General features: G+C 34.7%; 1 long non-coding RNA gene across 2 annotated transcripts in view; it reads left to right on the top strand.

The window, feature by feature from the left end:
- Positions 1-634: 634 nt before the first annotated feature.
- The window catches only part of LOC133542976 (uncharacterized), a 28,239-nt gene continuing 22,873 nt past the window's right edge, over positions 635-6,000 (top strand). The window contains exon 1 of one of the 2 annotated variants that reach the window (XR_009804271.1): positions 635-744. This is a non-coding gene — a long non-coding RNA (uncharacterized LOC133542976). The remainder of the gene's footprint in view (positions 745-6,000) is intronic. The other variant, XR_009804272.1, reaches the window with a different exon arrangement.

Below are 6,000 nucleotides of genomic sequence, written 5' to 3'. Positions count from 1 at the left end.
CTTCAAGAAAAAAAAACGTTGCTCTCCAAGTACTACCATAATGACCAGTTGCGTAGTGGCCATAAGTATTCATTGAATATTTTTGGCCACAGTTTGAACAGTAAAACTGTTTGCATATTTATGTCATTCTCTGTCTTACCACAGTTAGATAGTCACTGGCTTAGGGAATTGTGTAATACTATCATGAGGTGATTATACATTAAAATGCATATTCATTCACTGTAACACAGACCCGGGCATTCTGCGGCTCTATGTGCATCCCTGTCCGGCCCGCGTGAGGCCAATCATAAATTACAAAATACATTTAAAAAAGTATCTACATCGAGTGTGCTATACAACGGTGCTGCTTTTGTCTAGAAAAGCGTTATTTGTATTACTTCTGTGTGGACGTGATTGTGAGTGAATGTGAACAGCAGCAATCACAAATTACAAAATACATTTTTAAAAACATCTACATGTATGTCATGCATGCAATACCTCGCTGTACTTCAAATTGCTTCAATGACAAGGTCTAAAAGTGAATATGAAAAGTTTGCTGCTGGAGCCAACTCAACACATGTCTGCTCAGCACAGCACATTGTAAGTACAATACTTATTCATTGTTCTCATATATGACAGGGAAGCAAAGGAGAGAGAGGACCCAAGGGCGTTCCAGGTGCTCAAGGTCTGAGTGGACTCAAAGGAGAGAGAGGACCCATGGGCGTTCCAGGTGCTCAAGGTCTGAGTGGAGGCAAAGGAGACAAGGTATGTAGTTAAAGAGTCCACCAGGGGGCAGTGTTTACCCAGGAGTTGAATACAAGTCTTACATTCAAGCAGGATGAAATATTTCTGTCCTTGTAGTGCTTCACTATGAACATATTCTGAAGATAATATATTATACTTACAATTTCTTCAAAAGATTGTATAACATGTATTTCATTACGCTGTCTAATAGTGCTAACCTTTAACAGTTAATGTTACTCATTTTCATTAACTACTAGTTTCTCTATAACTGTTTTATATTGTTGTACTTTCTTTCTTATTCAAGAAAATGTTTTAAATGTATTTATTTTATTTTATTTTATATATATTTTTTGAAAAGGACCTTATGAATGAAATTAGATTGTTTGAAGGGTTCTTCAAACCAGGTCCAGTCCAGATTATGTCCAGGTCCAGTTTACCTGAATTGAATAACGTGGACCCCGACTTAAACAAGTTGAAAAACTTATTGGGGTGTTACCATTTAGTGGTCATTTGTACGGAATATGTACTGAACTGTGCAATCTACTAATAAAAGTTTCAATCAATCATTCAAAGTCGGGCTCAGCAACACACGCCTTCATTTATGTACACTCAAAATTAGGAAACACAACAATAGATTGCATATAATCTATAAACAAAATGACATTTTCAAATTAAGCATTTATGTACGGTTCAGATTATGTCCAGGTCGGACTCAGCAACGGCACACCTTCATTTATGTACACTCAAAATTAGGAAACACAACAACACATTGCAAATATCTGTAAACAAAATTACATTTTCAAACTTCCCATCTTTTTTTATGTATATTGGCATCATTATCGGTTTCAACCATATAACTTTCTGAAGTCAAAAAATATTGAATACATGTTTTAATGAGGGTAAAAAGTGAATATCTGTTTTTGGCCTTAAAAAAACCTTTTACTGAATACTATAATTAAATTGACTTAGTCATGACTGTCAATGAACTCTCCTAAAATAACAGAAACCACATTAAGCTTCATAAACAAACCAATAATTAAACACATTTTTCCAACTTCCACCCAAAAGGAAGACACAATATGACAATACCAAAACAAAAGCAGGGTGGATTCAGACTCCTTACAACAAAATAGGTATTCATCCGACTCTTGTCACATTCCATAGTTTTAACATTTTTCTCGTGTTCGAAAAGTTATAAATAATTTTAATTTGAAATTAACAATTTTGCACATCGATAGTAGTTTCGTAGATTGATTTGAATATTGCTTCAGTCAAAAAGCAGTCAAAAATGTCCTCCCATTTTCCATATGTGTTATATGAGCATCCTTCAAAGATTTCTTTATTAAATAAAAATTATATTATTTTATATTTATTTTAGTTCCTTTTTGCCAACTAGAATTTCTTATTAGAGGTTTACAAACTAATAATTTAGTAGTTCCATAATTATTTGTTTCCATCTTTTCCCAATGATTCCAGTTAGTTGATTGAATGAAAAACTTGAACAAGCATCATCATACATAGTTCTAAAGGCCTACTGAAATGAGATTTTCTTATTTAAACGGGGATAGCAGGTCCATTCTATGTGTCATAATTGATCATTTCGCGATATTGCCATATTTTTGCTGAAAGGATTTAGTAGAGAACATCAACCATAAAGTACGTAACTTTTGGTCGCTAAAAAAAAAGCCTTGCCTGTACCGGAAGTAGCAGACGATGTGCGTGTGACGTCACTGGTTGTAGGGCTCCTTACATTGTTTATATTCACAGCCACCAGCAGCAAGAGCGATTCGGACCGAGAAAGCGACGATTTCCCAACTAATTTGAGCGAGAATGAAAGATTCGTGGATGAGGAAAGTTAGAGTGAAGCAATAGAAAAAAAAAGGCTAGGGCAGTGGGAGCGATTCAGATGTTATTCGACACATTTACTAGGATAATTCTGGAAAATTCCTTATCTGATTATTGTGTTACTAGTGTTTTAGTGAGATTATAAAGTCATACCTGAAATTGGGAGGGGTTTGGTGACCAGCAGTGTCTCTGATGGAAGCCATGGAGGAGCCAAGAAAGTGGCAGCTGGCTATTTGACAGCTGCTGCAGGAAGAACGACACAAGCTCCGCTGATGTCTCCGATAAGAGCCGACTTATTACCACAATTTTCTCACCGAAACCTGCTGGTTGACATGTGGTAGAGAAACATGTTCGCTTGACCGCTCTGTTCCATAGTAGAGCTTCACCACAAACAAAGAAACACCGGCTGTGTTTTGGTTGCTAAAAGCGGCTGCAATCCACTGCTTTCCACTAACAACATTCTTCTTTGACGTCTCCATTATTAATTGAACAAATTGCAAAAGATTCAGCAACACAGATGTCCAAAATACTGTGTAATTATGCGATTAAATTGGACGACTTTTAGCTGTGAGTGGTGCTTGGATAAAATGTCCACTACAAACAATAACGTCACAAACACGCGTCAACATAAGCGTCATCATTCTGCAATGTTTTCAACAGGAAACTTCGCGGGAGATTTAAAATTGCAATTTAGTAAACTAAAGCGGCCGTATTGGCATGTGTGGCAATGTTAAAATGTCATCATTGATGTATAAAGTATCAGACTGCGTGGTCGGTAGTGGTGGCTTTCAGTAGGCCTTTAAATTCATCATACTTCATAATCTTACCGTTCTCATTGATAATGTCATTGACAAAAATGATTCCTCTTTCAAACATAGTTTACCAAAAGAAAGGCTTTCCATCTATTACAACAATAGAGTTCATCCATATTATCTTCTGCAAAATGTCATCTCTTTTTTCTGGCACATCAAATATAAAACACCACCATGAGTGGATTGTTTCCTTCATGAACCTCGCCATGTTTCCCAGCAGACTCTCTCTCTACATAAGGAAAATGCGAGGTCATCAATTGTAAAAACGGATACAATTTATTTTGATACGGTACATGTTTTTTGTCCAACAGGACACTAGTGTACCACTCAGTGTTTAATTACGTCTTTGGAACAATTGATGCTTTTAAAGACAGGCACATAGCTTCATGGTTGAGAAGTTTCAGGCCCTCATATTCATTGTACAAAACCTTTCTTCTAATCTTTTCTGGTTTGCCGTCCCAGACAAAATGGAAGACCCTCCGCTCATAGACCTTAAAGTGTTTTGATGGAGCTGGTAATGACAAAAACAAATAAATAAATTGAGGAATGATTAACGAGTTGACAATAGATATTTTACCATACAAGATTAAGGATTTCCCTTTCCATAATTGCATCATTTTATCCAGTTTTCTTAATCGATTAACATAATTTACTGAGCCGAGATCTTCCAGATTCTCTGGGACAAAAACACCAAGTATGTTAAATGGTCCATCTGTCCACAAAACAGGCACTTTGCATTGCAATCGAAATAACGTTCCCTTTAGATTTCCGATTATTATTTTACATTTACCATATTTTAGCCTAAGCCCAGATTGCTGTGAAAATATGTCCAAACGATTAAGAAGCTTTCGCAAACAATGAGGATCGGGGCTGATAAAGAAGCTTGTATCTTCGGCATACATTATTTTACTTTCAATAATATTATTACTGAGCCCTTCAATATTTTTATTCAATCTAACTTTTACCGTCAATATTTCCATAGCAATAATGAATAAGTATGGCGACAAAAGGCACCCTTGTTTTAGACCTCTTAATAGAAATATTGTCCCAGAGATGTATCCATTATTGATGATTCTACAGTTCATTTAAATATATGGCGTCTTGATCCAGTGTAGTAAGGTGTTGCCAAAATTGAAACAAACTAAGCTTTTACACATCTAGGCTAATTTTGTCAAATTCTTTCTCCAGGTTGACTGTAAAAATTGATCCTTTTTTATTTTCCATATTATAATTTTCTATCATTTCTAATAACTGTCTAATATTGTTTCCTATGTTACTTAATTGTAGGAAACCTGATTGATCTTGGTGAATAATATTTCACCCTAACCCTAATATTTGACAAAACAGACTTAAGTCCTTAAGCAAAACATTTTGCCAGGATCTTGGCATCGTATCACTGAAGTGTCATTGGTCTCCAATTTTTTAGATAAACTTGGTCTTTATACTCACCATTTATTTCCTGTTTCAGAATAAAGAAATAAGACCTTCTGTTTGAGTGTTAGACAAAAACATGTGTTTTATATGAGTAATTAAAACTACAAAAGCAGTGGTTTCTTAACCTCTTCATAAAATACTTGATAGACCTCAATAGGTATTCCATCTAATTTTGGAGTTTCCCTGGATGAAAAGACTTAACAGCTTCCACAAGTTCTTCCTCTCTAATGAGGCCTTTACATGAATGGCTTTCTTCTGAAGTCAATTTTCTTTTATAATTTTCTGGAAAAAAAAAGTAGTTTCAGGAGAGATTACTTTATTAGAAAAAATATTTCCAAAGTAATTTTCGTTTACTTTCAACAATGTGGTGTGTGTATCCAATACCTTTCCATTTGTTTTAATACGTATGGAAATGTTCTTTTTATAACGTTTTTTTGCTTGGATATTTCAAATGAATTTTGATCACTTATCACCTTTTTTTCATCCAGATTGCTCTGTTGCAGTCATAACTTTAAAATAATTGTTTTTCAGTTAAGTTTAACTCTTCTTTTTTGGCTGTAAAAGGAATTCAGTTGCTCGCTAATTAGATTATCACTACTATCAATGTTTTTTGTAAATCCTCAATTTCTTTCTTTAATTCCTGTTAGACCATTTTAAGTTTTTTTTCTCCATGAAGAGTACGCAATGGCATATCCCCTTAAATATTTGAAGGCTTCCCAGGCGATTTGGCGATTTGATGATCCTGTATTATTTTTAGATTAGTCAGTAATAAGTTTTTTTTTTTCAATGAATTATTCATCCTGTAGAAGCATTTGATTCAACTTCCAATATCTGGGCTCACATGTATTATCTTCAATTGCAGTTTTTTAAACCTATACAATTATTATCAGAACACAATTTATCATTGCTTGGTATTGCAGTCACTTTGTTTAGCAATGAAAATGGTATATAAAAAATAGTCAATAGGACTTGCCTGGTTTTGTCTTCTCCACATATATTGTACTAACCTAGTATTTTTTAATCTCCAGATATCAATTAAATCAAATGCATCCATAACATTTTTAATCTTTTGTAAAGATTAAGGAGGGTTAGTAACCCTCTGGAGAGAGCAAGCACTCCGTCTTTGCATTTGGAGTTGATCAACTTTACAACCATAGGTCTCGGTCTAGCATCCTCTTTGCGTTTG

Source organism: Nerophis ophidion, linkage group LG25 (genome assembly GCF_033978795.1).
Source record: "Nerophis ophidion isolate RoL-2023_Sa linkage group LG25, RoL_Noph_v1.0, whole genome shotgun sequence".
NCBI lineage: Eukaryota > Metazoa > Chordata > Actinopteri > Syngnathiformes > Syngnathidae > Nerophis > Nerophis ophidion.
The sequence above is the reverse complement of the archived record's forward strand: the minus strand, read 5'-3'. Positions and strand labels throughout refer to the sequence as shown.